Here is a 24684-nt window from a genome sequence, read left to right as displayed (position 1 = left end):
TGCATTTAGGGCTTGATTTTCAGTCACTGAACAACTGCTGCTCCTACTTAACTTGTCTCAAGCTGACTGCCCAAAATCTGAGGAACGTCAGTTCATGAAGAGTTTTGAAAATGTAGCCCCTAATGTATACATTTTTCACCTTCATAGAAGTTAAAAATGGAAAAAAATATGTTAGTGCATCCAGTCCGCCTCCCTGCTGATGGAAGAAACTGTAAAACTGCATCTCTATTCTCTCAGATAAGGATAGCTTCTGTATGTTTTCAACCATTTTTAAAATTTTACTAAATATGTTCTAAAATCTTGGCTCTGAGGAATAGCTTAGCCGGAAAGCTGTATCTTTGAAACCTAAAGTATAGAAAAGGAAACATTTTGCTCTGAACACAGATCTTAACTATTTCTTCCTTCCTGATAGGGTGGGAGGTGAAAGAGGATAAGCAGTTTTCATATTTGGCATTTTTCTGATTGAGCTACTACACAAATGTACCTATGTCTGGGTATAATTATATTAACTGAGCATTTGACTCCTATCAAGACCACAATAGCATTACTTATTTATTTAATTATTTCCCCCCCCAAGAAACAAATGTTGGGAACTCTCTTTCCATGAGGTTTCAATAAAAAACAGCCTTCCTATTGCTCTGGTCACCCACATGGCAAAAAGGAAGTTAAACTGTTTGCTGACATGTCTCTTATGGTTTGGACCTGAGCCTTCTTTCATGAGCCTGTTGCCAAAAGCTTGACTTGCACAGAGAATATTGTGTGGGTTGTGACTTCACTGGGAACTGAGACCCAGGAATGGGCCAAATATGCTGTGGAGGCTGCACACTGGCCATATCTGTGGTGATTAGGAAAGCATTACTGGTTCCACACTTTGAAAGCTGCAGCAGATGTACTTATGTTGTGGTGACTGCAACTCCAGCCCCTAAACCCTGGCTTAGCTAATCACAAGGAAGGTAAGTAAATGGACTATTTTCTCATGACATTTCATAAACACAGGGTTTCAAAATGAATGTAGATGGAAGGGCCATTTTGAGTCCAATAACCGCTCCCCAAGCTGAACCCCTTGTGATATGCATATAATTGTGGTTTGCCTGAACTGGAGGAAAGTTCAGGATAATAATTTTGAAAGACTGGCATTGTTTAGATAGTATCTATATCAATACTACCTATATCTATATCAATTCCTGTCTCACCCTTGAGCCACTTGAGAAGCTACATGGAACCAGGTACACAACCGCTTGGCCATCTAGTTTTACTGTGTATTGATAAACTCACTGATGGTCGATAATGACATTAGTAAGTTCCGTACACTGACCTAGATCCAGATGTCTAACTCCATTAACATCAATGAGAATTACACATAAGGAATTTAGTCTACGTGTGACCCCAAGACAGCAGAAGAGAACACATTTTCTACAGTATAAATTGCCAAGAACCAAAGACTCAGAGGTACACTGGTTACACTTTTGGTCTAAAGGACTGTCAATTCCTATTGCATACAATATGTGACTACCTATAACCACAAAAATAAAAATTCAAAACATAGCTATGCAAAGATACACTGTAGTGATAGGCATTTAGAAAAAACACCATTGCAGTTTTGCTGCTATCTATCCCCTGATTAAAATTATTTCTACTCATTATTATTTTTTTTAAAACAAGTGTCTGATCCTTCACCATAAAAGTGAATCGGAGTTTTGCCATTGGCTTCAATGGCAGCAGGATCAGAACTTAAAAGAGAGCATTATAAGGATAGCATTACAACTATAAAAGATTAACAATTATCAAGCCTGAATTTCATTCTCTATATAGCCTATAATTAAATGACCCCAACACTCATCTTCCAAGAAATGTCAATGATGTACAAAATACATTGCAAATGGTCTATTGCATTTACCTAGTTTTCAACACTTTGAAATTTTAAAAACACAAGAAAAATCAAAATTTTTGAGAATGACTCATTTTAGGCTTGTATTTTTCCTTAAATGACATCTCTTTCTTCAGAACTCGGTTCCATGAGTTAGAAGCCTATGCCAGCACACAAAAAATACACAATAATTGGTGTACTTAATTTGCATATGTGATTACTGTATTTGTTATTATTTAGCACCTAAAGGCCCCCACTGAAATTGAGTGCCCTTTGTGACAGGTTCTGTAATCTGTACATACACATAGAAAGAAACAGTTCCTGCTGTGAAGAGTTTACTGTCTAATAAGAAAAAAAAAGAGAAACTGGGAGAAATGAAATATTATTATTTCACCGTATTACAGATGGGGAACTGACAGACAATTTGTTTAGTAAATCCACTGCACCAAAAGCAGCGGGTCTTGGATGGGGCCTCTAGGTGCTACTGTAATATAAATAACAACAGCAACAACAAAAATACTAAAGTCACAGTGGCAGGAGGAGGGGAGGTTTTCTTCTCCTTTTGATACATGAGGGATTTAGGCTAGGGCAGGTCAAAATATTTTGTTGAAAATTGGTGTTCTGATGAAACAACCATTTTCTAGAAAGTGCCCACTTCCTTGAAAATTTTTTATTTTCCATCAGAAAACTACAAATGTTTTGGTATTTTGAAAAAGCTGAAATTTTTCACTGAAAATTTCAGCAGAATCAATTCCACCCCTCCTCATTTTTGTTGAATTGTGTCTGGAAATTTTTTTCCCCCAGCTAACACTAATTTCATTTCAGAACTTCTATTGAAGTCAAAGCACATTACAGTTCATATTATTAAGGTTAAAATCTTCTGTCCATTTACATAAGAGCATAGCCAATGAGCTCAGTAGACTAGTGTAGGTTGTTCTTCGACCCAATTCTACAACAAAAGACTAATGCAGACATGGCCAAGGTCTGCCTTTGGATGTGCATGCATAGCTGGAATGATCTGCATGGAAGCACCACTGAGAGCATTATATGGCCCCTTTTGGCCTACACTTCACTTTCAGTGGTCTCTAGAGAATCATAGATTGCCTTCCTGTGCCAATCTGAAAAAAGAATAAGGCAGGTCTGCTTATTTCAGCATATTGCACTAGAAATAGTGTTACACCTCCCCCGGTGACACAGAAACCACTAAACATTCAAGTCTAAGCAAAAACTTGCTATATAATATGGCATTCTTTGAAGGTTGTTTGATAAATAAATGCTACCTTATCTTGTCTCCGAACAACTTTGTGTATATATCCCCCTCAAGAAGTAGAGGAGATTGGTCAAACAGAATCTCCAGCCATGAAATCTCAGTTGGTTATCTCTTATTTGATTACCTTTGCAGTACATACATACTCAGCAGAGCTCCCTTATCAGGTTATATGGTACAAACTTGGCTACAGGTACAAAAGTGCTATAATTTTACATTTTCTAGACTCACTGTTATACATTCTTTTTCAGAACATTGGTTCAACAGCCTCTACACTATGTAAGAAAAATACTGAAATACATTTGACTGGCCTGAAAATACTCTACAAACATATTCACAGTGGCTATCGAAAGCAAATGCCAAGTGCAATGTTCGTATACTGACTGTATAATTAAGTTATCAGAAACAATTCTATTGTGCTAAAGATTACACTAGAGGTGAAAAAGTAGCAAGGAGCTCACATGGCAAGGTCAAGGATGCTATACCAAGTATTGGTTTTACGGGATCGTGGGTACAGTTGTACAAGGTACTGAGTTTCTTCTGCCAGGCTTACTTAAGCTGAAGCTCTTTGGGGATGGGACCAACTTCTTGTTATGTACTGTGACAGGGTCGGGCCAGATGGCTACAGGAGAGTAATAGAAGGCATATATATTAGCCCCAGGCTAAGTAGGTCCCTTTTCCCTGGGTAAGGTAACAGAGAAGGTAATCGTGAACCTTCTGGAGACAATTAAGACAGACAGGTTGATTAGAACACCTGCAGCCAATCAAGAAGCTGCTAGAATCAATTAAGGCAGGCTAATCAGGGCACCTGGGTTTAAAAAGGAGCTCACTTCAGTTTGTGGTATGCGTGTGAGGAGCTGGGAGCAAGAGGCACTAGGAGCTGAGAGTGAGAACGTGGACTGTTGGAGGACTGAGGAGTACAAGCATTATCAGACACCAGGAGGAAGGTCCTATGGTGAGGATAAAGAAGGTGTTGGGAGGAGGCCATGGGGAAGTAGCCCAGCGAGTTGTAGCTGTCACACAGCTGTTCCAGGAGGCACTCTAGACAGCTGCATTCCACAGGGCCCTGGGCTGGAACCCGGAGTAGAGGGCGGGCCCGGGTTTCCCCCGAATCCTCCCAACTCCTGGTCAGACACAGGAGGAGTCGACCTGGACTGTGGGTTCAGAAAAACGGCCAAGCTGAGGGCTGCCGTGAAGCTCCGAGGTGAGCAAATCCACCAATAAGCGCAAGACCCACCAAGGTAGAGGAGGAACTTTGTCACAGTACATGTAGAACACTTAGCACAATGGGGCACCTAGCAGCTATAGCAATACAAAGAATTACTAATAGTATTATGCAATACTTGGTCTTTGACTTACATGAGCATTGCAGTTATACTCTGCTGCACTGTAAAACTGTAAATAATAGAGCAGTGGTTCCCAAACTTGTTCTGCCGCTTGTGCAGGGAAAGCCCTGGCGGGCCGGGCCGGTTCGTTTACCTGCTGCGTCCGCAGGTTCAGCCGATCGTGGCTTCCAGTGGCCGCGGTTCGCTGCTCCAGGCCAATGGGAGCTGCTGGAAGTGGCATGAGCCGAGGGACGTACTGGCCGCCGCTTTCAGCAGCTCCCATTGGCCTGGAGCAGCGAACCGCGGCTACTGGGAGCCACGATCGGCCAAACCTGCGGACGCGGCAGGTAAACGAACCGGCCCGGCCCGCCAGGGGCTTTCCCTGCACAAGCGGCAGAACAGATTTGGGAACCACTGTAATAGAGCAATAGGAAAAATGGCAAGTTCAAGTTTTAATGCTATTTTGTACTTCTTGCAAGACATTTTTCACTGCCAATGTGAATAAATAAACAAGTCCATAATAATTCTAGGAAGAGGCAAAGGTCAGTTTTCTCTTCATGCCAACCTATTTAATCACTTATCATCCTCTTATATTAAACAAAACATAACGCTATGTTTTATATTCTCATCTTGATGCATGAGGATTTGTGTACTTAGGGCTATGATTACTGAGATGACTGTCGAGTTCCAAGCATATTAGAGTTCTACGTTTATAAGGAATTCTAACTGATATGAATTGCATCTTTCCAATATAACAAAATACTGAAAAATATTTAATGGTATAAAGGAAGTAGAAATATATTATATGTGTAAAGACAATGGAAATATATTAACAAAAGCTTACCTATAGTACAAGTTAGTACAACACAACATAATATATATTCTTGGTTAAATAGACTGCTAGCTTTATTATTTATTTAGTGAGAACCAACAGAAAGTGTTCCACAACTACTGGCAGTAAATACAAATATTTTCAGTCTCTGGTCCGTATCTGGTCTCATCTTAATAGGCTTTACAAACTGGATTTACACAAGGTTTGGGAGGAAGGGCTAAGGTCTGGAGCCCCTGTGCAGCCCCCAAATGGCCATTATTCTGCAGCACCAAAGCTGCAATGTTAGGGGTGGCACCCTAATAGGTAGCCACTACAGCTTTGCCTTGACAAACCAAATCATCCCATACACAACCCTCTTTGTTCTGAACTGTTGTGATGGGAACTGTCAGGCAGCAATAATCTGCATATTGAGGTTACCCCAATGGGTTACTATACCTGTATTAGTGCAATATTTTAAGTGCACTTAAAGATAACACATTTTATAAGAGAACTTACTGCAAATTTCTTAAAATCTCCAGATAAACATAGCATTTGCATTATTATTACTCCATGGAGGACTGAAATAAAAAAAAAGGATTGTGTTTTTCCCCCCCTGTTCAAAAGCTGTTGGAGATAACCTCTGGTTAATGAACTCCTACTGACCATCGTCCTTCTAGACTACAATACATACCAAACCACCCACATTAATTCATGTGGGAATAAATCAGTGGTTTGCAAATGGCTTGTTCCAGAGAAGAGCTCCCTATTCATAACATTAGAATTCTATCCTGTGCAAACATCAAGATTCTGAACTGAGCATTCTGGTGTGTCTGGTGTCACTGTTTGAAAGGGAGTCCAAGAGCCCAGGTCGAAACCTCCACACCAGTGTCTAAGGGTACAAAATTCCTGTTACATTTTATGGGAAATCAGTCATCATGTAGTCTTAAGTATTTACCATCTTTGTTTTGTTTTACAGTCCAAGGCCAATTTTTGGCCTCACTGAAGAGAATGGAAGTTTTGCTATCAATGGGAGTAGGACAGGAGTTTGTCTGTGGAAACCACCAGTAGTTAACAAAGGAGTCTGGCAAGAATGGTAAAGACACAAAATTAAAAAGTTATTTGAAATACATATTTGAAATAGGTTTTTGCTGAGAGTGGACCAAAGTGCAATGCACCAGGGCAATACCCAGCTAGTATATGCACCCTGCCTCAGTGCTTATGATGCTCTAACACAGAGATTCTCAAACTGTGGTCTGTGGACCACTAGTGGTCCATGAGCTCCATTCAGGTGGTCCGTGGATAGTTCCCTCTAAGATGCATGCCTGGGCAGCTGCACACAAGACAATGAAGGGCCACCCACCTAATTAGTGGAGTTGTGCAGTCGTGGCTCCACTAATTAGGTGCCTGGACCCTGGAGAAGATGCACATGTAAGGCGAGCCTTGTGGCGAATAGGGGGTAGGTGGGAGGGGAAAGTGGGGTGAGAAGAGGAGGCGGGGGGAATTTGGGACGTGCAGGGCTGTGACAGCCAGAGAAAGAGGTGACTTTCCCCAGCTCCAGGGCTGCGGCTGCCAGGGAGAGATGGCCCTCCTTCCCAGCCTCAGCAATGTGGCTGCTGTGGCTGGGGAGAGAGGGAGAGACCCCCTCCTTCCCAGCCCCAGCTTGGGGGCTGCCATGGCGGGGGAGAGAGGGCACATCCATCGCATTAGAAAGGTAAAACTACTGATATGAAAATATGAGTTATGTGCTTTTATTGGTAGAAAAAAAAAAGTTAATTTTTTTTTATATAGCGCTTTTATCCAAAGCTCTTTACAATAGTTAGCCAATGGTACAAACAACATTTGGAAAGATCATTAAGTGTTCCTCCAAGACTCGCAGCAATTTTCAAGTGGTCTACAGAAAAAAAATTTTTTGAGAACCACTGCTCTAACGTGTATAGAACCAGAGGGAAAATCAGGCAGCCAGTTATGTCTGACTGTCATCCCTCTCTGCTGCAGAAAGGAAATGCAGCACCAGAGAGTTGTCCAGCAGTCCTGTAATAGACACACCAATTGTTAAAGTTTTCCCAGATTTTCACCCTGCACATTCCAACTGGCCTCAGAGGGAATGCACCGAGTGTAAAGTAGGACAGGGCTCAACAGAGCAGACAGTAATTGATACAATTATTTTCCAGCACTCTGGCCTGTGACTTGTCTGTGGTCTGTTTTGCTATTTAATCCCTGTGTTCAAAAGCACACATATTGTAAATAAACAGAGATGAGTATAAAATATCATATGTTTTAGCCAAATCATTTCTCATCCAACAAGGAGATAGTTCACTCTTGGAGTCCAAACCTTTCTGATTGCTAAAAGGTCATGAAAGTAAGCTTACATTAATCGTTTCAAAATTAACTCTTCAGGGGTTTAATTGCCTTCTGCATCTTACAGTGTGCTAGACACAATGGGCCATATTTGTCCCGGGCATAACTGTACTGCCCACCATGTTAACATAAGGGATCTTTCTAAAATGAATGCATCTTAAAATCTGCACTAATTTTTTCAAGAGGACTGTTTATGCAAATTGGCTAGATGACCTGGAGACTAATAGATAGACATGGTTCTTTGAACTTTAGGGTAAAAATAAGAATACTTCTTGAGGGCTGTGTGGGAATAGCATATAGTTACAGCTTTCCTCTTAGAGATGCAGACTGGTAGCTGATTAAAGCAATGGCAAACATGAAAGGGCCCTTCAGAGTGATGAGAAAAATCCTCTGTGTATATTTGTTTAAAATTAAAATGCACAGAGCACTGCAGATCTGTCAGCATTGTAATAGCTGGCAAGAGAAGTTCAAGAAGTTCTACTTAATTTGGCTTTTGTTAGAGGGTGCCTCAGCCACCTAGCAACAGCACAAAGGGTTTAATTCTCACATAGTTAAACTCATGCTGGCTGAGCAGGAAGAAAGACAAAGTAAGATCAGAGAGAGGCAAGGTAACCTGCAGCTCTTGTGCCACCAGGGAGTCTTGCAGGGGCGAACTGGCTGGGTCACAGGTCAGGATACTATGCTATCAACACAGAATAGAGGACATACCTCTTTGTCAGGACAAATCTCCCTCTAACTCTTCTAACCACCAACCTGCCTCTTCCCAAGTATGGGTTCTCCCCGCATCACATTCTTCTCCATTGCTCTAACATTTAACCACACTCTTCCCAGGATACAGTTTATCCCCCCAGGTCCTCTTCATATTATATTCTTTATGGTCTCTTTAGATGTGCAGAACCAGCATGCAGGTGCCTCTCACTGAGAAATCTCTACATGCAAACTTCTCTTAGGCAATGGAATTCTGAGCTGGCAGAGCTACAGCAGAGACATGCTGCTCTAATCATTTTAGGGTGAGATTCTGATACTCTTATTCACCTGGAGTGCTATTTTAAATCTACAAGTAGCCTCACTAAAGTCAATGGGATCGATCTCAGAGCAACGTACTTATTCATCTTGGGTAAAGTAACTGAAGTTGGCCCTTAATTATTATTTAATTCTGTGGAGTCCAAAAACGTGCTAGACACATTATGGACATATAAAAGGATAGATTCCTGCCCCAAAGATGTTTTAATCTCTATAGACAATATGCAGACAAAAGGCAGAGAGAAGCTGTGAGAGGGAAGGGTGCAGCACAAGATGTTTTATTCTTTGCCTGATTTCCATTCCACACACCCCCCGCGCCAGTTTGTTTGTTTATTTATTTATTTACTTCTGGCTTTCTGGCTATTTCCCTCTTTTTCAGTATAATACAGAATACTATTATTTTTACAGCTTCTCAGCCATGTTCCTAGCAATGCTCCAGCAGATACATTAAAGAATGTGATAACCTCCTTCCCCACAAAACACCCAAACACCATCCCTCCCAGTACAAAGTCCTTCCTCTTACTCTCAATCACGCACCTCTGCAGTACAGACTCCTCCCCAGACACTTACCTAACCTCTTCCCCATTTCAGATACACTCGCCCACACTGACCTCAACATTCAGTGTGATGATAGAGATGGTCCTGGGGTGCTAGTCATTCTGAGGTAAGGGTAAGCCATAAGGTACTGCCCAGCTAGCAGCCCTCACCCTGACTCTCTACTGCTCACAGGTATCTGCCTTCTCTTTGAGGAGCGGATTGTCTTGTAAGTGGTCTATAATTTTGTCATATTTGGCACAACTGAAAACTGTGGAAATCCAAGCTGGTACACAGGACATATATCAGACAGGCTGGAATGCTTTTTGCATCTCAAGCATTATGGGTAAGCCTACCCCAGGAATTTTGTATGGGCAACTACAAATCTCAAGTCCAAGAGATGACTTTTTCCTCAGCATTCTTACAAATCGGAGTCACTTTCACTTTCCTTGTTAAATTATGCTCCGCTGCTTCCACCCTTCCAGTAGAACAGATCCTGCATATTCCAATGGGACTGATAAAATACACTTTGCGCTGTTTAAGCAGTAACATTTACCATGTTCTCCTTCTGTTACTCTCAGAGCAGGGGCTGGCTCCACTCAGCTCCTCAAACTCATAAGAATGGCTGCATATCCCTTTCATGAGTGGTTTCAGAGTAACAGCCATGTTAGTCTGTATTCGCAAAAAGTATCTAACCAATTTATTTGAGCATGAGCTTTCGTGAGCATGAAGTGAGCTGTAGCTCACGAAAGCTCATGCTCAAATAAATTGGTTAGTCTCTAAGGTGCCACAAGTACTCCTTTTCCTTTCATGAGTCTCTCCATTTTATTTAGCAACTCAAGATGTCTTGGGTTTGTACAACTGTTCCGTAAAGAAAAAACTATTCACATACCAAACAAGTAATAAAAAGGGAACTGGAAGATATCCGGGTAACAATTCGCTGTGGACGATGACAATGGACTAAATCCAGCCAGTGTCCTTCCATAAAGAGTGCTGTCCTGAATATTGTAACAGTGCTAGTCAAACAATACTTTTGTCAGATCATCAAAGCAATAATATTTCATTTCAGACAGTGGGTTACAGAAAGTAGAAGATACTTTGCTTTCTTCCAGTTTTATAGAGCAATCCGACCTTCAGTTTCTCATTGCAGAAAATATGCTGCTTGGTAAGAAAATCAAATCTGATTACTTAAATTGATTACCACACCTTTACAATGCTGGATGCTCAGAAACAAAAATTTGGGGCAGTGCTGCCACATTTGTTTAATCAAATAAGATGCCTGCATCCATCGTGCTACTCAGAGGTAGAGTTTAACAGGCACAGTGAGGCAAACTGTTTTTTGGCATTAAAGAAACTGAGACAGGCAGATTCCTTCCGAAGACACTATATCCAGAACAGCCAGCTAGCTCTGTTTGCCCAGTAGTGAACTCCAAAACCTGGAAAGCAATTTGAAATTGAGGCTTCTCTTTTTGGGGGAGAAGGAAGTAGATCTTTAGCCACCCACTTCTCCAGGTTCCCGTTCGGTCTATAGGTGTGTGTGGGGAAGGTCTTAACTATTCCTTTCAGAGCCCCCCCCAACCCAATCTATCTTGCTTCCTCATTCTCCCTACTGGCTTCTCTCACTGCTCTTGTGGGGGTTGGTCCAGGTGCTTCTGCCCAGCCCTCAGCTATCTACACTTTTGGGAGAAGGGATTATTCCTCCGCAAAACAGTCACATATTTATTATTTTTAGGTGCCCCTTTCTCCCCTTCTGTGGTCTCTTGGGACTACTGCTATTTAAAACAGATGTCCCTATGTATAGGGATGCATGGGTCTACTTCAGGATAGGGCTTCTACATGCAAACAGGAAGAGAAAGAAGAGAGTCAGAACCATGTGCACACGTGCACACACACAGAGTCTATATCTATATGTATGTATGTATTAAAAAAAACATGCTTAGCCATGTACTCAACCCCTCACCACACACACATGTATTAAAAAGACCATGTTTAGCCATGTACTCAACCTACTCCTCACTTTTTATGGAAAAGGGCCTCACTGGGTAGAAACAAATTTTAAAACCCTGCTTGAGTTTAAGCGTACCAATTAAATTTTAAAAGTTACTCAAAATGAGTAGAGCTGAACAAAATATTTCATGGCACAAAATGTACTCAACAAATTTAGCTTGCTTCTCTGCTAATGGAAGATCAGGATTTCTTCAAAGTCTAATAGTTATTTAAATTCACTTAATGAGTTGTCATGATTTTTTTATTCTATGAAGTGATTGCAAAACGTTCTCTGACAGTCATTGATACTCAGTATTCATAGTCAAGCAATATCTCATTCTTACTCCTCACAAAATACAACAAATGTCCAGTATTTACTAGCCTAGCTATTACTTCACCACAGTCATGGATACAAAGTAGCTATGTGAGGTTGCATGGTCCTTGTTGCAAAGGAAGCAGTTAGATCTTGGTGTGGCTTGTTAAATTGTCTCTGTGCCAGAGCTCTGGCAAGGGGTTTGAGGAACACGTTTCCAACCTTTGCGTCAAGCAGTGTCCCACCTTCTGTAAAATACACCAATGCATGTTGTTTATTGGTTTGTAATTTTCGGTGTTACTCACAGACAAATCACATCTGGATTCAACATATTTCTGGGCAGTAGGTGAGGATGCTGTCACAGAGCCAATTAATTCTCAGGATGTGTAAGAGAGAAAAGATTAGGAGAGGGCTGACGTAGAGTGACAGAAGGAAGATACAACTAGAAATGTGAAAGAAAGAGGACCTCAAGGTACCGTGTTGTTAACACCTTGTTTCACGAGTGTCTAGAAACAAAGTGCACATTCCATCTGAGTATAGTAGAACAATAACTCAGGTACAGCAATAAGAGAGGCCATGGAAAGCAGATGGAAAGTCCCATCCTGCTCTATCTAACTGCTCGATACTAGCAATCAGCATCCATCTGGGAAATAGTGAAGGCAGAAATCATGGATGTTGAAGTAGTTTTCATTTGATCCTGGACAGCTGATGAGTAAGCATGGAACTCACCTCAAACAGCTAGGTACCTCACCTCTCAGAAACCACACAAACCACAATGATAGTGATGTCTCTAATAATAATAATAATAATAAAAAATAAAATAATAATAAATAAACAATAAATTAAATAAATAATAAAACCCCAAGATGGGCAGCAGCCTGGCTCAGCTCGAGTGGACTCTTCCTTACCAGCATGCCATGAGTTAGAGCTAGTGCCATCCTTGATGATGGGGCACAGCAGCACCCCTATAACTTTCATGGCTGGTAGGAGGCCCAGTTGACCTTGCTGAGAGCTCTAAGTGGGGGACCAGACACCACTATGCACATCCCTAGACCCTGCTACTGAATGATGCCAGTTCAGAGAATGCTGGCACTTGAAAATGTGGAAGGAGAGGGCTTCTGGGAGCTGATAGCCTGTACCATGGTAGTAGGTGCCAAGCCATTTTTTCCAAAAGGCCAGGCACAGACTACCGATCAGTGAAAGCAGCAAATTTAGCATGTCCTTGCCAGTGGAGGGAATGGGAGAACTATGGTAAAGAGAACTAGTAGCCAAACTATTTCACACACACACACACACACGGTCAGCCTTATCTGCAGCATGTTTCAGTCTGACACTGCATGTGTGGATTTGAGTTACAGCACATTGTGAGCAATATGTTGGAGAAGCTGTATGCTATCATAGAAGACTGCTTGATCATCTCCAATCTCTCTTCTGGGTTTGAGGCCTCCTTAGACAATGGGAAAAATGTGGAGAAGTTAGCTCATGAATGCTGTTTCCCTCACATAACTTGCTTCATGAATGCTTAACCTAATCATGAGGGAGTGCTGTAGCTCACGAAAGCTCATGCTCAAATAAATTGGTTAGTCTCTAAGGTGCCACAAGTACTCCTTTTCTTTTTGCGAGTACTGAGTACGTGAACATGGTTCTTAGCATACCATTAGAGATCTGCAGCCAGTTCAGCTGGTCTTACAGTTTCATGCCTTCTCTAAGAGCTACAGGAGGAGAATCAGCTTCACTGCCATCAGATGAAGAAAGTGGTGGAGACTGCCTCTTGGGGAAGTTACGTATAGTGCCAAGTGTACTACTGTTACCTATGCTGATCCACTCAAGAAAAACACCAGCAGAACGATCACTCATAAAGGATTGTACCTTTGAAGAATCCACAAAGCTGATTACTGGTGAGGATGTTGGTGTAATGATTTGGGGAATCTGCCTATGCACAATTTATGAATTCTAGGTGATTTTATGAAACTGCTGCATCATTGAATTCCTCAGCAGATGTGCAATCAACCATCTGGTACCAGGTTTGGTGGCACCTCTCTTCCAGACCAAGAACAATGGAGAGTCATTAACCTAAATAGCTTCCTGTTCAAATGGGAGCACTTTAAAATAATGGGATTGCTGGAGGCTAGGGAACCTGGTTCTTCCCAGATTATCTGCAGCAGAGTGGAAAATCTAAGAAGAATAAGAAAGAAACCAGGCATTAGCACTGGCTTTTAAAAAGTCAGATGCTGGGAGGTTCAGGGAAGACACAAAAGGACATACTTTCTGAGGAGGAGGGAAACTTTTGACCAACCCCAGCTGAGGGGAGCCTGCTGCAGGAGTCATAGAGGAGAAGCCATGACCAGGAAGAAAAGACTGAGTTGGAGAAGTAAGGTCCGTGGGCGGGGGGGGGGAAACTGGACACTAAAAAGACTCAAACCAAAATCCAAAGGGCTCTTCGAGTGGTGAGGATACTTGAGGGAGAGTTTTGCATGCAAGTTTGTTGTTTTTGCATGGATCTATAAGTCTATGTGCTTTCTGTATGAATAAAGTATTCATAAATAAAATATTGTTCGGGCACGCAGAAGAGAAATCAGGAAGGTCAAATCACACCTGGAGGTGCAGCTAGCAAGAGATGTTAAGAGTAACAAGAAGGGTTTCTTCAGATATGTTAGCAACAAGAAGAAAGTCAAGGAAAGTGTGGGCCCCTTACTGAATGATGGAGGCAACCTAGTGACAGAGGATGTGGAAAAAGCTAATGTACTCCATGCTTTTTTTGCCTCTGTCTTCACAGACAAGGTCAGCTCCCAGACTGCTGCACTGGGTAGCACAGCATGGGGAGGAGGTAACCAGCCCTCTGTGAAGAAAGAAGTGGTTCAGGACTATTTAGAAAAGCTGGATGATCACAAGTCCATGGGGCAGGATGTGTTGCATCCGAGAGTGCTAAAGGAGTTGGTGGATGTGATTGCAGAGCCATTGGCCATTATCTTTGAAAACTCATGGTGATTGGGGGAGGTCCCGGATGACTGGAAAAAGGCTAATGTAGTGCCCATCTTTAAAAAAGGGAAGAAGGAGGATCCTGGGAACTACAGGTCAGTCAGCCTCACCTCAGTCCCTGGAAAAATCATGGAGCAGGTCCTCAAGGAATCAATTCTGAAGCACTTAGAGGAGAGGAAAGTGATCCGGAACAGTCAGCATGGATTCACCAAGGGCAAGTCATGCCTGACTAATCTAATTGCCTTCTATGATGAGGTAACTGGCTCTGTGGATGAGGGGAAAGCAGTGGACGTGATGTTCCTGGACTTTAGCAAAACTTTTGACATGGTCTCCCACAGTATTCTTGCCAGTAAGTTAAAGAAGTATGGGCTGGATGAATGGACGATAAGGTGGGTAGAAAGCTGGCTAGATTATCGGGCTCAATGGGTAGTGATCAATGGCTCCATGTCTAGTTGGCAGCCGGTATCAAGTGGAGTGCCCCAAGGGTCGGTCCTTGGGCTGGTTTTGTTCGATATCTTCATTAATGATCTGGAGGATGGTGTGGATTGCACCCTCAGCAAGTTTGCAGATGACACTAAACTGGGAGGAGAGGTAGATACTCTGGAGGGTAGGGATAGGATACAGAGGGCCCTAGATAAATTAGAGGATTGGGCCAAAAGAAATCTGATGAGGTTCAACAAGGACAAGTGCAGAGTCCTGCACTTAGGACGGAAGAATCCCATGCACCGCTACAGAGTAGGGACCGAATGGCTCGGCAGCAGTTCTGCAGAAAAGGATCTAGGGGTTACAGTGGACGAGAAGCTGGATATGAGTCAGCAGTGTGCCCTTGTTGCCAAGAAGGCCAATGGCATTTTGGGGTGTATAAGTAGGGGCATTGCCAGCAGATCGAGGGACGTGATTGTTCCCCTCTATTCAACATTGGTGAGGCCTCATCTGGAGTACTGTGTCCAGTTTTGGGCCCCACACTACAAGAAGGATGTGGAGAAATTGGAGAGAGTCCAGCGAAGGGCAACAAAAATGATTAGGGGTCTGGAACACATGACTTATGAGGAGAGGCTGAAGGAACTGGGATTGTTTATTCTGAGGAAGAGAAGAATGAGGGGAGATTTGATAGCTGCTTTCAACTACCTGAAACGGGGTTCCAAAGAGGATGGATCTAGACTGTTCTCAGTGGTAGTGTATGACAGAACGAGGAGTAATGGTCTCAAGTTGCTGTGGGGGACGTTTAGGTTGGATATTAGGAAAAACTTTTTCACTAGGAGGGTGGTGAAACACTGGAATGCGTTACCTAGGGAGGTGGTGGAATCTCCTTCCTTAGAAGTTTTTAAGGTCAGGCTTGACAAAGCCCTGGCTGGGATGATTTAGTTGGGGATTGGTTCTGCTTTGAGCAGGGGGTTGGACTAGATTACCTCCTGAGGTCCCTTCCAACCCTGATATTCTATGATTCTTTAAGTGTTTAAGAAGTTACTTTGCTCACCCACTAAGTTTTTGGCTTCAACTGTCATGTGTCCCTGAATGGTTAAACTGCAAACCAGAGTATGCACTAAGGCAGACTTCTGAGAAAGGGTATGCTTAAACTGCATGGGAAACTTGATCGTTTAGCACCAGGGTAGCTAGACTGTAGGAGTCCCACTTTCAAGAAGGGGTATCAGACAGGGAGTCTGCATGCCGGGAGTGAGTCTATAGGCTAGAGCCAGAGTCTGGGCCAGGAGCCTGCCCAGACTCAGAAGAACCTGGATCCAGGGTGTGAGCCTGGACACAGCAACACACTAAGTGTCCAGAAGAGGAAGCTTGACCAACTCTGTGACAGTTGGTAATAGCCAGATGATACCGCTTCTCTGCCTGCTGGAGAAGAAATTCATCTCTATGGTCCCAGCAGCATGAACAGGAAACTGATGAGATAGGTCTAGTACTGGCTCACCGTATGCCGAAGGGCAACTGGCAAATTACACAAATACATAACCAAGAGCGTGATACCCTGGGTATGTAGGTGGACCCAGATTTGAAGTACATTACTTGCCTTCCTACCTCAGGGATGGAGGGAGGAAGAGAGTCATGAACTTGGACTATTTGAATCTGCAAACTTTAAATTCCACAAGCATTCTGGTAAGTACCATTTAATCACGCATATGCTTGCTAAAAGCAAACACAAAAGAGATGAAGGTGGCCAAAGCAAATTCATTGTTAAATGAAAGCAAATACTCAAGAAAAATGTTTGGCACTGTTCACACAACTTCTACAAAACAGGCTCCACAACACTGATCTTAAGGAGCCACAGAACATTTGCTCTTTTGTGCTTAGAGACAGTTCTGTTTATGTTGCAAATGCTGTATTTTCCTGTATTGCTCCCTATTACTCTTGTTTTTATGACATGAAAACAAGACATTATTCCTGAAGGGTTCATTTTCTCCTGAAGCTTACTGTTCACTTGCACACTAATATTGTTTGTGACATCACACTTGGTGGTTCTGGAGATGATTATGATGTTAGAGACTTCAGGTGAAAAACAGCAATAGAAGCATATTAATCCCTCCTGAGCAAACATCTTGTTTTCATGCAAATATTCTTATTAAAAATAAAGTGTAAAAAGAAAACAGAACATAGTATAGGAAAAACAGAATTGTTTCTGATCAGGATGTTCAGCAAAGAGTTTTCCATGAGACATCAGCAAATCTAAAAAGGAGCTTTTCCATCAATACTGTATATTTCTTTTTGCAGCAGGTGGCTTCATTCTTATTTATTCTAGGGAAGTCAAATATTTAATCTGTCTTCTAACTCACAAATACACTGAAGTCAGGAAAATTCTTTGTATTTGCCTTGATATCACTTTGCAGATTGTAGTAATATAATGGGAAGATACGAAACTGAACTCCTCTGTGCTACCTATGTAATCTGTGCATGAATGTCTTCATACAAACAGGCTCTTACCTTCTTCATTCTCCAAAAGCCAAATCTCAATACTACCTGTCTTTTCAACTGTTCTAGTCTTCTTTGAATTTCTAAACTCAAACAAGTGGTCTGCAACTGGCATATAGGCTTCATTTCATAGAATCATAGAATATCAGGGTTGGAAGGGACCTCAGGAGGTCATCTAGTCCAACCCCCTGCTCAAAGCAGAACCAATCCCCAATTAAATCATCCCAGCCAGGGCTTTGTCAAGCCTGACCTTAAAAACTTCTAAGGAAGGAGATTCTACCACCTCCCTAGGTAACGCATTCCAGTGTTTCACCACCCTCCTAGTGAAAAAGTTTTTCCTAATATCCAACCTAAACCTCCCCCACTGCAACTTGAGACCATTACTCCTTGTCCTGTCCTCTTCTACCACTGAGAATAGTCTAGAGCCATCCTCTTCTACCACTGAGAATAGTCTAGAACCATCCTCTCTGGAACCACCTCTCAGGCAGCTGAGAGCAGCTATCAAATCCCCCCTCATTCTTCTCTTCTGCAGACTAAACAATCCCAGTTCCCTCAGCCTCTCCTCATAAGTCATGTGTTCCAGACCCCTAATCATTTTTGTTGCCCTTCGCTGGACTCTCTCCAATTTCTCCACATCCTTCTTGTAGTGTGGGGCCCAAAACTGGACACAGTACTCCAGATGAGGCCTCACCAATGTTGAATAGAGGGGAACGATCACGTCCCTCGATCTGCTCGCTATGCCCCTACTTATACATCCCAAAATGCCATTGGCCTTCTTGGCAACAAGGGCACACTGCTGACTCATATCCAGCTTCTCGTCCACTGTCACCCGTAGGTCCTTTTCCGCAGAACTGCTGCCTAGCCATTCGGTCCCTAGTCTGTAGCTGTGCATTGGGTTCTTCTGTCCTAAGTGCAGGACCCTGCACTTATCCATATTGAACCTCATCAGATTTCTTTTGGCCCAATCTTCCAATTTGTCTAAGTCCCTCTGTATCAAATCCCTGCCCTCCAGCATATCTACCACTCCTCCCAGTTTAGTATCATCCGCAAATTTGCTGAGAGTGCAATCCACACCATCCTCCAGATCATTTATGAAGATATTGAACAAAACCGGCCCAAGGACCGACCCCTGGGGCACTCCACTTGACAACGGCTGCCAACTAGACATGGAGCCATTGATCACTACCCGTTGAGCCCGACAATCTAGCCAACTTTCTACCCACCTTATAGTGCATTCATCCAGCCCATACTTCTTTAACTTGCTGACAAGAATACTGTGGGAGACCATGTCAAAAGCTTTGCTAAAGTCAAGAAACAATACATCCACTGCTTTCCCTTCATCCACAGAACCAGTAATCTCATCATAGAAGGCGATTAGATTAGTCAGGCATGACCTTCCCTTGGTGAATCCATGCTGACTGTTCCTGATCACTTTCCTCTCATGTAAGTGCTTCAGGATTGATTCTTTGAGGACCTGCTCCATGATTTTTCTGGGGACTGAGGTGAGGCTGACTGGCCTGTAGTTCCCAGGATCCTCCTTCTTCCCTTTTTTAAAGATGGGCACTACATTAGCCTTTTTCCAGTCATCTGGGACTTCCTCCGTTCGCCACGAGTTTTCAAAGATAATGGCCAATGGCTCTGCAATCACAGCCGCCAATTCCTTTAGCACTCTCGGATGCAACTTGTCCAGCCCCAGGGACTTGTGCACGTCCAGCTTTTCTAAATAGTCCCTAACCACCTCTTTCTCCTCTAACTCACTCACTTCGCTCTATGAAACTGCTCCACCAAAGTCTCCATTGACATACTCAAGACTAAATCTCAAGGCCTAAACTCCATCCTTATCCTCTTTAATATTCCAACAACCTTTGACACTTAGACTCACCTCCTCCTCCTTAACATTCTGTGCCACCTCAGGTTTCATAACACTATCTCTGCTTGGTTCTTTCCCCCATCTCTCTGACCACTCATTCAGCAACCCCTTCTCTCCTCTCCTCTTCTTCATTCATGCTTACATGTCCCTCAGGATTACATCAAGCCCTCTTTTCTATCTATAACTTATTCTTGGGTAACCTCATCCATTTGCATGGGTTCAAGTATCACCTGCACACCACTGATGCTCAAATCTACTTATCAACACCAGACTTATCACCTGCTACACTGAACTCCTTATCATGGCTAAAACAAAGCACACATTCCTTGAAATGCTTTCTCAGCAGCATGCATGATGACCAAACAGTTCCTTTGCTTTCAGTTTTTAAAATCAGCCTCTGCTCTTACCTTCTACCACCCTCACGCCAAGATCCAAAAAGACAATACCTGTAATATAGCTGTTATACCACTTCCCATGTGCAAATTCAGAATCACAAACACATATATGTGCCTACACATAGACAAACATATTCACATAAATGCAGGCCATAACCTGCAACTTGTGTACTCATTTCCACCTGTGCAAAGAGGACAAAACAAATCAGAATGTAGCATTTTACACCAATTTGTGCAGGTGTAAGTGACTACACAAAGTGAAAGGCAGTGGAGAATCAACACCACAGGCTCCTCCCCAAACATTCATGCACAAACTCTATGAATGTTTCCACATAAGTGAATATGAATGGGGGCAAACATAGTCAGCCCAAATTGCAATTTATTTCCTCCTCCTTCAAACTTAAATAAAGTGGAATTTCTTGCTTCCATATTAAAAGAAAGCAAGTTTCAAATGACCGATTTTATTGCCAAAAAAAACTAGGTACTGAAACTGAGGAAAGAAGCAAAATTTTCTGATTAAATATGGCAAACTGTAGAACATTCCAGTATTTGATATAGTTGTAGCTAGATCAAAACAAACAGCACACATCTTGGATTGTCTATCAGGCCAATAATGCTTGTGAAGGGAAGTGGGTCTCCTGTACTGACAGCTTTTCTTGAAAACATTATGTGAAAAAGCAGTGGAAATATATAGTTTGTGTATCTAAGTAAATCCCATGAAAGTGTCCAATGACAAAGTGAAATTATTTTTTAAAATGTAATTTATCAGAAATCTGCTGGGAGAAACTTATGTTCCTGATTCCTTATTTGCTTAGTTATAAGGCCCCCTGCTCTAAAGTAAGCACCTATCAACTGACTGACAACTTAGCTTTCAACCTTGGTTTCAAAGAGTTGCAGCTTTTTTCAGAGTAACTCAGGTGAATTCAGCGGGGAAAAAATGAACTAATAATTTGAGTGCAACTCTTAATGTGCCCGTACAAAAAGTTAGTGAGCTGTGCATCAAGTATCACTCTGATGTTACATAGAGATTCCACCTGAACAATGTCTTTCATTAATAAATATACCCATGACACAACAGCTCCCAAACCTTGTCTACTGTTAAAATTAAGTCCAAAATGTTCTAAAATGGCGTTCGTTTACGAGGGCAAAATTTTGTGTCTGCAAATAACTGTGCCTACATTTTTGCATCTCTAATCACTGTGGATGCCAACATGAGTATTCATGCACTGCTACCTGCAGCGCAATTTGCATTTTTCACTCTGACTTTTCCTTAATAGGCCATGTAATATTTATAAGGTGTGGAATTTGTAGAGACAGAAGCAAATGTATTTGCAGTAATTATCAGCAGCAATTTTTCATTTTATTTACTCTAATGAATCTAGTTATGGTTATAAGCATAATATAGTACATGTCATATTTGTTTACATTGAGATTATAATTAATTAAAATAATAATTAAATGATTAAATATTTAAAATGGTATTTTTCATCAAAGGATCTCAAAGTGGTTTACAAAGGTGGGTACAGTAAGTTTTATCCCCATTTTATGGATGTGGACACTGAGGTATAGAGAGATTAAGAGGTTCACATAAAGTCACACACTGAATCATTGGTAGAGCTGGGAATCAAACCTACATCTCCTGGTTCCCACTCTTTTGAACTCTAAACCATAGACAATAATGCTTCTAACAGGTGAGATGCTGCTTTATGTACAACCTAGGCTTGGCTGATTTTTCTGCTACATCCCCACTCTACCATCCTTTCAGCTTGCATTCACTTACACAACATTTATGTCACCCTCAATCTTTGAACCATTGTGTGTAGATACAAGTCAATTTTAGAGAGCCATTCATGTTAGTAACAATTTATTTACGGACTTTTATCTAGTACCAAAAATCCAATGTACTATGGCATCATTTAGAATTGTTTGTGGGCACCTAGGCTTTCTAAGTACAAATTCCTGCCATATTACAGGATTTAGAATTTGAGAGACCAGCTCAAACACTGAGGAAAATGTCTAGCTACTAAAAAGTTCCACTTTCATCTTTTCATGCAATACTGCAAAACACTATTGTGCCACAGGCAATAAACCACTTTGATTGTGGATTAAAACAGATTATTTGGGTCTCTTAAGAGTGATGAGTGAAAATTTGAGGCCAGCTAGCATATCTAAGAAGAAATAGTTAAAAGGCTCTTCTGAATCAACTATAATCCTGTAATCTCAGTTCTCCTCTGTAAAATAAAAAGGAAAAGGCATCTTTCTCATTTCAATCTAGTAAAACAAAATCAAACCCTGATTTCTATATTTTGGATAAGAACTAACATTTTCTGAGACACACAGAACCTCAATTAGTAATCTGTGTATGATGTTTCTTTGACATTCTAATCTCTGTAGCTCAGGTGGCTAGATTGTACATATTCAGTATAATTGAAAAACTGTGTTTAATGAAGATATATTTCTAACACACTTGTTTTACTACAGGGCAGGGGATGTAATTACATTTACTGCTTAACAATAGACTATCCTTACAATTCAGGCACTAATAAAAGTATGCCCTTTGTTCTCTTTATAGTGGGCAGATGTAGCTGATCCTAAATTTGACCTGCTATATATCCAGTGTCTGCTTTAAATAGAGGGAAGATAAAACAGTGAATTGAATATATTATGTGTGAACAGTAGTATGTAGTAAATGTGAATGTACAGTACTGTACATTCTGTCTGGCTAATATTAGAGTTAAAACTGTGTATAATCAATTTGGTGAGAAAATATTCTCTTGGCCCCAGCTTTCATTCTGACACTTGCACAGTCTTCTCACCACTATACCATCCCACTTCAGAGCAATATGACCACACATTTTCAGTCTGAGCCTCTTATTGTTAAGGCAGTGCTTTAGTCACAGGTATTTTTAGTAAAAGTCACAGACAGGTCATGGGCAATGTCATAAATATAAAGGGAAGGGTAACCACCTTTCTGTATACAGAACTATAAAATCCCTCCTGGCCAGAGGCAAAATCCCTTCACCTGTAAAGAATTAAGAAGCTAAGATAACCTCGCTGGCTCCTGACCAAAATGACCAATGAGGAGACAAGATACTTTCAAAGCTGGAGGGGCAGGGGAACAAAGGGTCTGTCTATCTGTGTGATGCTTTTGCCGGGAACAGATCAGGAATGCTCTTCAGAACTCCTGTAAAAAGCTAGTAAGCAGTCTAGCTAGAAATATGTTACATTTTCTTTTGTTTAATGGCTGGTAAAATAGCTGTGCTGAATGGAATGTATATTCCTGTTTTTGTGTCTTTTTGTAACTTAAGGTTTTGCCTAGAGGGATTCTCTATGTTTTGAATCTGATTACCCTGTAAGGTATTTACCATCCTGATTTCACAGAGGTGATTCTTTTACTTTTTCTTTAATTAAAATTCTTCTTTTAAGATCCTGATTGCTTTTTCATTGTTCTTAAGATCCAAGGGTTTGGGTCTGTGTTCACCTGTACAAATTGGTAAGGATTTTTATCAAGCCTTCCCCAGGAAAGGGGGTGTAGGGCTTGGGGGGATATTTTGGGAGGAAGACGTCTCCAAGTGGGCTCTTTCCCTGTTCTTTGTTTAACACGCTTGGTGGTGGCAGCATAGGGTTCAAGGACAAGGCAAAGTTTGTACCTTGAGGAAGTTTTTAACCTAAGCTGGTAAGAATAGGCTTAGGGGGTCTTTCATGCAGGTCCCCACATCTGTACCCTAGAGTTCAGAGTGGGGAAGGAACCTTGACAGGCAGTAAACAAAAATTCATGGCCTGTGACCTGTCCATGACTTTTACTAAAAATACCTGTGACTAAAACTTGGGGGGGGGTGGTTGCCTGGGTGCCCCATGTGTGCTGGGGCATTGAGTTGCACATCCACTACAGACAGGAACTTAATCAGGTCAAGTAGGAATGCGTGGTGCACTGGAGTGACATTCACACCAAAGCAAGCCCCAGCTCAGGGTTCACATACAAATCGGTGGGAGATCCTCAGGTCAGGTGCAAATAATACAGCTCACCAAAGCTGCAATCCACCACTGCTCTATGTTTAATTGTAAGCCTGGCTGGAGACAACTTTGTCAATATACGCCCTGCAGTGTCATCCGTTCATCAGTTGTATGAACAAAGGGGCCTCTCCCTTAATTTAAGTTATTACTTTTTATGATTTATCAACTAATGAATTTATATTCAGCAACTTGAACGGAATGGCAGGATCCACATCTGCCAACACTGTGCTCCAGACGTCAAACAGATGTTGAAACTTGATCGAGACTTGTGCCTACTACATGACTTTTTTTACCTTGTCTTCCTATTACCCCCTGCATAGGGATTGAAGTACCCATCCTCCACAAATGAACCTTCATACTCCCACCAACCCTTTTGGCTGTGATTATCAAAGGAATGCAGCAACTGTAGTTTGATACTGTAAGTTTGAACAAGTCAAATGGAAGGCAGATTGAGGCTCCTGTGTTCTTGATTCTTCTCTTGCATTCACCCATGACAGAGACTTAGGGAGGGGCACCAAGTAGGTAAAGCCAACCTCAACTTTCACCCTGATTAGAGGGCTTGATTGTTTTTGCCCACTAGTGTAAACAGCCACCCCAAACTCACTCTCCCTTAATACTGTAGAGATCTTAATCTATCTGTTCATAGTCTATTTGGCTAGTTGGTGGTCCAGCCTGTGCTGAAAATACAGAAAATCACTGCTCGTGACAAATAAAAAGCAATTGCTTTTCAGAAGCTGGAAGGGCATTCACAATTGCTCCCCTGGTTTGCACTGCAACATTCCTAAATGCATTTAACCCCCTTTTTTTTTACATAAGTGGAAAAGCAACAGGTGAAATATGTACAATAAATAATGTTATGCCAGAGATACATCACAAATTAATGAAGAGCTGGGAACATGGCCTGCTGTGAATCTTCCTTGAGATGCACAATATGTCTGTTGTAAACAAGGCATTATTTTTCATAACCATATGTTCTTTTAAATGTTGATGTGGAATATGAGATGGAGGAAACGTTAGGTGTTGAAA

The 24684-nt window shown here is 41.8% G+C and overlaps 1 protein-coding gene across 1 annotated transcript in view; it reads right to left on the bottom strand.

Moving 5' to 3' along the window:
- Nucleotides 1–24684, bottom strand: part of MALRD1 (MAM and LDL receptor class A domain containing 1) — a 469130-nt gene that overhangs the window by 30039 nt on the left and 414407 nt on the right. The window lies entirely within an intron of this gene.

Source organism: Lepidochelys kempii, chromosome 2 (assembly GCF_965140265.1).
Source record: "Lepidochelys kempii isolate rLepKem1 chromosome 2, rLepKem1.hap2, whole genome shotgun sequence".
Taxonomy (NCBI): Eukaryota; Metazoa; Chordata; order Testudines; family Cheloniidae; genus Lepidochelys; species Lepidochelys kempii.
This window is presented reverse-complemented; position numbering and strand designations above follow the sequence as displayed.